A 9,042-nucleotide genomic window follows, 5' to 3' on the forward strand; every position below is an offset into this window, starting at 1 on the left:
GACATCGTGCAATGCCCGTGGCGATCCACCACTATCAGGCACTTCTGTCACAAGATTACTCGTCTAATACCTGCTGTCTATAAATCAAGAGAACAAGTACATCAATCAAATCAATACATAAAGGTAAAGTATGTGATTTAGGGAAACTCGAGCCAAACCTCACTCGAGTTGTGCAATCCCAACTCAACATTAATTTATACCTTTCTCTTCTCGCTCTGACGAAGGCGAAGTCCTGCATTCAATCCTGTCCATTCTCAATCTGGTAATAACAATACCGAACAGACACAATATCAGTATATAACTCAATTCAACACCTGTTCTGATCAATACTCAAATCAAAACATAATCTGATCAATGCCAATCGACTTACGATACCACAATACCATCTAAATCAATACCGAATCTGATCAATATCAATCAACTGATGTTTCGACGGCAAAAATAATGCAATCTCGATAACCCCGTCAATTCCAACACCACAGATATAATACCAGAACTCATAATCAATATCGGTGCAACTCATAATTTCAATAACGATACAAATCTGATATCGAATCTCAATTAATCAATTCCAAAAATCATAACAATTACATAACAAGTCTGTTCTAATCTAACTTCGATTCTATGATGTCTAACATGTCAAGAACATCATATATGATTCCTATTCAATTCTGATAACATCATATTTTCAAATCGTATCTAAACGTAACAAAAGTTACGTCTAGTTGTAGCCTGCGTTGATAGGAACACAGTACAGAAGTCGGATTACAATTCGGACGGGCAGATTTAATCCTCGACCCTTTTCTCGTTTCTTCTTGCCAAATTTACGTTTGTATGTATATATATATAATAACTCGTGCATGATAGAAACGTGGCATGTTCTTTTTCCGCATGACTCGCGCATATGCGCGCTCAAAGTCCGCGCATATGCGCCTGAAGCCTTATCCAGCTACTGGACTACTCGCGCATATGCGCGCACTGACATCGCGCATATGCGCGAGACCTACTGTCTCCGCATATATCCCGCACATCGCCTCGCGCATATGCGCGACTCATCTCCGCGCATATGCGCGAGACTCTCTGGAGTTACTCGCATAGGCTTCGCAACTACTAGCGCATATGCGCGCCTCAATCCGGCGCATATGCGCCAAAGCTTCTGTTCCAAAACGTTGGCTTCTGGACTGCTCGCGCATATGCGCGCACCCAAGTCGCGCATATGCGCGAGACTTGCTGTCTCGGCGTTTCGATACTCGTGCATATGCGCGCCCATTTCGGCGCATATGCGCCCAAGGTTCTGGACATTCCGCGCATGTGCGCGCTTACACGCCGCGCATGTGCGCGAAGGCACACCCTCGCACATGTGTTTCGCATATGTTCTCGTCTTTCCCGGTCCACTCCGTTCCGTCTATAATCACTTCAATTAATCAAGAAATCATCCCAGATTAATCTCAGATTACGGTAAATCTACCCAAATCATTTCCGATTACTGTAATCAAATTCTCGGGCCTTACATTTCTCCCACTCTAAGATATGATTTCGTCCTCGAAATCACAGGCAATCAAATCAGATAAAGAAGAAATGTATACTAGAGGTTACTTCAGAAAATTCATTCTATCAAACCATTCTGATAAAATTACTTGCAAATACTGGCTATACAACATCCGTATATACCAATCAACAGCTCATACCCAATCAATATCATCAGCTGTTATCAAATTCAATCTCAAATATCACCGTAATATCATTCTCATTCAGCGGAAATCCGCAGTACTCACTGTACAATACCTCGACTAGAGCTATCTCGATACTCATCTAATAGCTATTATTGTACAATAATTCATAAAGTGACAAGACATCAGGTCACTAGTGCTAAAATCCAGCACTACAATTCCTGGATATCCTCCAGTATCTAGATAGTTCGCTCCGACTATCTTTCAATCTATAATCAATAGATAAAAATCACTATACATTCTGCCAAAAGTATAAAATCAACCAAAAATCACGGTATGATATAATTAACTCTGGCATTCAATACGATTTGACCCCTTTTCTGACATACCTCTCAGTCTTCTTGTCATATCTGTACGTCATCCGGTACAATATACATATGCCGATTTGAACAATCGTTCAATCATAACCACATCCTGGTACGTTCTTGGCACCATTTCGGTAAGTCTATTACCAGATCCCTAGAATTATACTCCTATTTCTATTCAGGAATCGGTAATCTGTATATTCAATCTCCTGATTTCTATCTTCCTGTCTTCATCTGTCAATGATTTAGACATTTCAATACAAATTCTGACAAAACTGATTTCCTTTGTTTACATCACAACTGTCTTCGTATTATCACACATTTTTTTTACTAGAATAATACGGAATCTACTACTGTGTGCCTCTGCCAATACCTGTCATTTCAAATTCGAAATATCTTGCACAAACAAATCAGCTAATTATATAAAATAAAGCATTACCTACCTGGTATTCTGATTGACACATTGTTCTGACTATCGAAATCAAGTTTTGAACAATCTGATCACTGTCTCAACTGTGCTATAATCAATCAGTATACTATCTTCAGATATCACAGACTCTGAATGTAATCTGTTGCAATCAGGATTCATAGCCGAACAATTCTGTATACAACAATCTCAGTTCCCAGAATATTCAATACAAATTTCAACTGTTCGATTCAATCAATCCTACGCTGCGAATATATCACAATATCATAGATAAAACGAGCATAAAATCATCAGGACACTTCAGAACACAGGATTTATCAACCTATACACAGAACTGAAGTATTTCCCAGAGAAACACATAATTAGATGTAACTCTAATTCTCAGGCAGTAAATCTTCTAACTGACATTTCAATTCTTTCAATTCAATCAATATCATTCTGTACAGAAGTCTAAAATGAAATCCATACCTGATATCAAATCAAGGCTGAAGTCACTCTCCCTGATATAAGACAAATCCGAAATTCATTTGGAACGACTATAGCAACTCTCCTGCTACTGACAAATCATTCCCAGATAGGCTCAACTTCAGTAATCAACTGAATACATAAGGAATTACTCCATTCTTTTCGATAATCATCGAATCATACATAATACGGATATCAAGGAATTCAAAATCGAGAATCCTTACCGTATATCATTCGTTCATCGGCCATTTCAGGTCCGAATCTTACCATCTCCTGGCAAGAATCTATAATAGTTCTGTACTTGTCAGCATATTAATATCAATAATGTAATCAGAATCAGATAACACAAGTACAATACAATCTAATTCAATCTCATCCTCTTTTTACTGCAGTACACAATATATCACAGAATTCACTGATATCAATTCCTTTCCCCCAAAAGGTACAAGGATCAATACTACAGTAATACAGACCCAGCAGGTACAACATATATCAATACAACTCAGTCAAAGATAATCGTAGGGAATGCATTAGTATATCAATACATATGCAACATAATCATAAAAGATTATTACCTGCCACTATATCATCACGTGTGTCCTGGGTCTGTTCCTCGATCGCTACCGCCAGATGATTCTGCTCCCTAAAATCTTCGGGAACCTCTCTGTGGACAGACTCTAGCAAAGTGTCCCTGCTGTTTACAGATATGGCACCTACCAGTCACTCCATGGCACTGCTCCATGGGATGTCTCCCTCCACAGGTTCTACAATAAACGGTGTATGATAGAAACGTGGCATGTTCTTGTTCCGCATGACTCGCGCATATGCGCGCTCAAAGTCCGCGCATATGCGCCGGAAGCCTTATCCAGCTACTGGACTACTCGCACATATGCGCGCACTGACATCGCGCATATGCGCGAGACCTACTGTCTCCGCATATATCCCGCACTTCGCCAACTCATCTCCGCGCATATGCGCGAGACTCTCTGGAGTTACTCGCATAGGCTTCGCAACTACTGGCGCATATGCGCGCCTCAATCCGGCGCATATGCGCCAAAGCTTCTGTTCCAAAACGTTGGCTTCTGGACTGCTCGCGCATATGCGCGAGACTTACTGTCTCGGCGTTTCGATACTCGCGCATATGCGCGCCCATCTCGGCGCATATGCGCCAAAGGTTCTGGACATCCGCGCATGTGCGCGCTTACACGCCGTGCATGTGCGCGAAGGCACACCCTCGCACATGTGTTTCGCGTCTGTTCTCGTCTCCCGGTCCACTCCGTCCGTCTATAATCACTTCAATTAATCAAGAAATCATCCCAGATTAATCTCAGATTACGGTAAATCTACCCAAATCATTTCCGATTACTGTAATCAAATTCTCGGGCCTTACATTATGAGTTATAATGATATTGATTATGATTCGTATTGATATCGATTATAAGTCGTGTTATTATATCTGTGATGTTGAGATTGACGGGGTTATTGAATTGTATTGTTATGCGTCGAAACATCAGTAGATTGATTTTGATCAGATTCAGTATTGATTGAGATTGTATCATGATATCGTTGATATGGATCAGATTATGTTTGAATTGAGTATGGATCAGAACAAGTCTTGAATTTAGTATACATTGCTACAGTGTATTCGATATTGTTATTGCCAGATTGATTTAACAGGCAGTGAGTTCGAGACTTTGACAGAGTCAGATCGACAGAACGAAACGAAAGGTATAAATTGATGTTGATTGCGCGATTGCACAACTCGAGTTTGATTTGAATTGAGTTTCCCAAAATCACATACTTTACCTTATTGCATTGATATTTGCAATTGAATGAGATTGATATTTTTGATCTATTGATTTATTGTATTGAGTCATAGGCGGATACGCCTAGTCGCAGACGATTGATCTCGTGACAAGGGTGCCTTATAGTGATGGATTCGTCACTGGGCCCATTGCACATTGTCACAGAGGTTTGGCAGGATATGCCAAGGATGATATGCCTAGTTAGTGGCTGATTCGCCAATACGCCGGACGTTTGGTTATATCGAAGTGGATAGAATTTGAGTTTCTTAAATTATTGATGTTCGATATGGAAAGAGCCAAAGTTTGCGAATAAGAACGTACCACCACCCCGATCGGGAGTGTAGGTAGGTGTGTGTTCTTATTCAGATCGGGAACCCTAGATTAGGATGAGTCGAGTCAGAGTCTAAGAGTCACGGAGTGTGATTCAGAGTGTGTATTGATTCATGTTTCTGATTTTGATACATGTTATGAATATTTGTTTCATGTTGTTATATTTGTTATATGAAATGCATGTATACATGATTTATACTGGGAATGTAATTCTCACCGGAGTTATCCGGCTGTTGTCTTGTTTGTATGTGTGCATGACAACAGGTGAGAATGAATCAAGATCAGGAAGAGGATGAGAAATTATAGTTAGCGTGGAGATCCAGGCCCAGAAGCAGAATAGGATTCAGCACTGAATGTCTAGTCATTGAACCTAGTTGAGAGAGAGACATGTAGTACATGACTTGTACTTTGATATTGATATGTATATCAAATAGATTACTATTACGTTTCCGCGTTTATATTTTAAAAAGAAAAAAAAAATTAGTCCCACTTTTCTTAATTGTTATATTTGACATTAATAATGATTAAGACATGAATTAGCGTCCGGGTCCCCACACTAATGGGCCCAATCTTGCTTATAAGTTAATTATCATTAAATAAGCTAGTAAACCCCTACCTCAAACCCTTAAACACACGCCCACTTCCCTCACAAGACACAAACTCTTTCCTCCCCTCAAACACACGGCACACATAAATTCTTCAAGGGAAAAGATTGGTTTTCTTAGAAAAAATTCAGCCAAGGTTTACGTCGCCGTACTTCGCATCGTGGATTCGTTTTCGAGTGTAACAAAGGCACACCTTAACTATCTTTTTCTCATCTATCATACCATATTATTGTTTTGAATTATGTTTGCATGAAAAACATGATTTTCCAATTATTATTTTGTTTTTATGCATTCATATATGATTAATGTGTGATTTAAGGTGCCAAAACTTGATCTATATGTGCGTGAAGGGGCTGCCATGATGAAGGATCATAGAAGGCGTTGGAAACTTAATTTCAGAGTTTGATAAATTGAGCGTGAAAATGATGAAAAACTGATCAAGAAGACTAAGAGTAACTGAACTAAAAATTCGTAAATTCATAGTTGCTTGAACTGAAGATTAGTGCGTATATAATCAAAGTCAACTGAACTACGTAGACAACTCGATGATAAGTTGGAACTGATCAGTTAAACTACAAACAGTTGAGAGCAATCAGTTAATCATATCGACTTTGTCAACTAATAAATTAGTTCGACACATCATCAATTAAGGAATGTAGCTTTCAACCGTCAATTGTACAAGAGCTGACTGCTCAAGAGATGACTGCAACTCATAGTGGGACCTCCGCATTTCAGAAAAGCTACAGTGTACGATCGTCAGAAGAATGTTGACATGGCTATACAACGGATATAAACATTCAATGGATTTATTGTTACCATTGAAAGCAAAGCCTATAAATAGCCGAGAAGATCAGCTGAACAAGAGCAATCCTAAAATCGAACAATCAAGTTATCAAGCAAAACTCTGTGCATACTCTTTCAATTCTAAATCTCTCAAAGCTCATGCTTAATATACATATTCATAGCATTCAAGGCTATATATACTTATAGCTTAAAAGCACAAACATTCACTAGTGTATTATTCGATCATTAGATATCAGTTGTGCTGAATAGTTACGTATCAGTTGAGTACTGATAAACCTTATTAGAACTAAGAGTTTCATTTTTGGCATTGTTAAGTCCAAAACTGAAGTAGGTTTGTACAAATCATTGTATAGATCAAAGTATTTTAGTAAATATCATAACTTCGAGATAGAAGGGGTGATGTAGGAGTGTTTTAAATCTCCGAACATCCACAAATCTTATTTTCCCTAATTTCAGTTTTTATTATATCTGTCATTCAGTTTATTTATGCCTTTTCATTAGTTAACCGATTGATATTAAGAAAAAAGATTCTTGAATTCAGTTTACCACTAAACTGATTCATTATTCGAAGAAGTTGCGAAAATTGATAAGTGTTTATTCAAACCCCCCCTCCCTTCTAAACCCCCCTTCTAAAAACTTCTTCAATCCCAATCGATCCTAATAGAAGGACGTTTTTTACACGAGTTTAAGGGCCACACGAAGCACGTTAGAGGTTACACACGAAACCGCAAAAACCTGAACGAATTACAGTGTGTACTGATGTCAAGGATTCGAGTAAAGGGTTCAACACTGCATGGTTCGGCCAGGGCTAGGCCTGAACGTACTGTGGTGAGTGGGAGAGTCCTAGCCATGCTAGGACTCAAGCTCTTCGGCTAGGGAAGAGTCCAAGCAAACTAGGACTCTTCCCAAAGCCATCGGAGAGTTCAGTCGTGGGCAGAGGAAGTTCGCGGCTGGGCTAGGTCTAACAGGGTACTGTGGTGGTCCAGTGAGGGTCACGAGGGTAAGGGCTTGGGTGGTGGCTCGGGCGTAGATTCTTTGTTGATCGAGGAATCCTAGGCGCAAGTAGGAAGGCGCCGCGCAGCTCTTGTGCTGTCAAGGGGCTGTAGCATGGGTTATGTTGAGTCAAGGGTCTAGTAGGGTCCATGGGGGTCTGTTCAGGGGTTGGCTCAAGGTAGCTTGGTCTTGGCTCGATGAAACCGAGAGTTGGCTCAAGGGTTTTTGGTTAAGGGTTCGAATAAGTGGTTTAATTGGCGAGGGCTCGAACCGTGGGTCCACGGGGTGGTTCATGGTTCACAAGGGTAAATTTGGCAATAAAAAGTATATAAGTTTAAAATTTGGGAATTTAATAATAAAGTTTGAAATTATTTCGGGATTAAAACGCACTACGAATTAATAATCACGAAATAAATAAAAATCCATGAATTTAAATTAAATAAAAATAATAGAAAATTTATTTAAGCTTAATTAATTATTTGGGATGGTCTAGTGTCAACGAAAGTAAGAAAAAGTCAAAGTCGAGAAATTTTACGTCTAGTGGTAAAACGATCATTTTACACATGAAAAAAAGTAAACGTCTTGGCAGTGCCCTGAATGCTGTAAAATATGTTAATATGATTATTTTAAATATTTATGGAAATTTATGATGAAACGTTAACTCTAAAAGATTTGTTGCATGCTTGGTTTAAAAAGAAAAATGATTATTTTATGAATGAATTTTATAAAGTGATGAAAATATGAAATGTTGAAGGAAGTAAAGTAATTGTGACTAATAGGATGATACAATGATATGATAATAGGATGTATGTAAGACCAAGGCTCAGTTGAAGGGTGAGATTGACATTGATGCCCCCGCCGCGTAGTACTGTGGTAACAGGTATCCATCGATTTTCAGCTAATACGAAAGTCACAATTAACGATCTAAATTCAATGAAAAGGAAAATGTATATGTATATGATGAAATGGAATATGTTTATGATAAAGGGAAAATATTTATGTTTATGCATATTCATGAAATGTTATGTTGAGTAAAAGTATTTTCACTGTTGCATGTGATTGTATACGTATTAGTTGTTATTATGGTTATGGTTTGATAAGTCAATAAACTCACTAGGTTGATCGATGCAGGTGAGCATGATGTTGATGTTGTTGAGGGACCTGATGGTTGATCTTGCTGGACTGAAGGTGCAGATAACCCGAGGACCAGCGTTAGTTTTCTGTATTTATGATTTAAAGTTTATGTTAAATATTTTTACGACTGTTATTTTGCTTTTGAGTGGTTTTTGAGAGGGTGTTAGAGTTAGCTTTATTTTGAAATATTGCTAAGTTAGTATTGACAAACGTTTGACGATTTTATGTTTTGAACTCTTTCCTTTGAATTTTCAAATATAATTGATGGTTTTATTTTTAAATGGTGCAAAGTATTTTTAAAAAAGTGTTGTTTGAACATTTCATGTTCGCAATCTTGATTTTGATGTTAACAAAACTTGTTATTATTTTTCTAACATATTTACTCAAGTGTGAAGTTATTAAAACAAGAAGAAAAATGAAACTGAATTCTGCACAAACTGAATT

The sequence above is a fragment of the Primulina tabacum genome, chromosome 2 (assembly GCF_025594145.1).
Source record: "Primulina tabacum isolate GXHZ01 chromosome 2, ASM2559414v2, whole genome shotgun sequence".
Classification (NCBI taxonomy): domain Eukaryota; kingdom Viridiplantae; phylum Streptophyta; class Magnoliopsida; order Lamiales; family Gesneriaceae; genus Primulina; species Primulina tabacum.